Raw genomic sequence first — 1,198 nt, forward strand, 5'->3', positions numbered from 1 at the left:
AACATGGTGGAGCATATGTCCTTATTACATGTTGGAGCATCTTCTGGGTTTATGCCCAGGAGTGGTATAGTTAGGTCCTCTGGTAGAATTATGTCCAATTTCTGGAGGAACCACCAAACTGATTTCCAGAGTGGTTGTAGCAGCTTGAAATTCCACCAGCAATGAAGGAGTGTTCCTCTTTCTCCACAACCTCTCCAGCATCTGCTGTCACCTGAGTTTTTTATCCTAGCCATTCTGACTGGTGTGAGGTGGAATCTCAGGGTTGTTTTGATTTGCACTTCCCTGATGACTAAGGATGTTGAATTTCTTAAGGATTTCTTTAGGTGCTTTTCAGCCATTTGGTATTCATCAGTTGAGAATTCTTTGTTTAGCTTTGTACCCCATTTTTAATAGGGTTATTTGGTTCTCTGGAGTCTAACTACTTGAGTTCTTTGTATACATTGGATATTAGCCCTCTATCAGATATAGGATTGGTAAAGATCTTTTCCCAACTTGTTGGTTGCCATTTTGTCCTATTGACAGTGTCTTTGGCCTTACAGAAGCTTTGCAGCTTTTCAAGGTCCCATTTGTCAATTCTTGATCTTAAAGTATAAGCTATTGGTGTTCTGTTCAGGAAATTTTCCCCTGTGCCTATGTGCTTGAGGCTCTTCCCACTTTCTTTTCTATTAGTTTCAGTGTATCTGGTTTGATGTGAAGGTCCCTGATCCACTTGGACTTGAGCTTTGTACAAGGAGAAAGGAATGGATCAATTTGCATTCTTCTACATGCTAACCGCCAGTTGAGCCAGCACCATTTGTTGAAAATGCTGTCTTTTTTTCCACTTTATGCTTTTTGCTCTCTTGTCAAAGATCAAGTGACCATAGGTGTGTGGGTTCATTTCTGGGTCTTCAATTTTGTTCCATTGATTTACCTGCCTGTCACTGTACCAATCAATACCATGCAGATTTTTTGTTGTTGTTGTTGTTTGATTTTTTCGAGACAGGGTTTCTCTGTGTCACCTTGGCTGTCCTGGAACTCACTCTGCAGACCAGGCTGGCCTCGAACTCAGAAATCCACCTGTCTCTGCCTCCCAAGTGCTGGGATTAAAGGCTTACGCCACCACCACCCAGCCAATACCATGCAGTTTTTACCACAATTGCTCTGTAGTACAGCTTAAGTTCTGGGATGGTGATTCCACCAGAGGTTCCTTTATTGTTGA

The sequence above is a fragment of the Mastomys coucha genome, unplaced genomic scaffold (genome assembly GCF_008632895.1).
Source record: "Mastomys coucha isolate ucsf_1 unplaced genomic scaffold, UCSF_Mcou_1 pScaffold20, whole genome shotgun sequence".
Taxonomy (NCBI): Eukaryota; Metazoa; Chordata; class Mammalia; order Rodentia; family Muridae; genus Mastomys; species Mastomys coucha.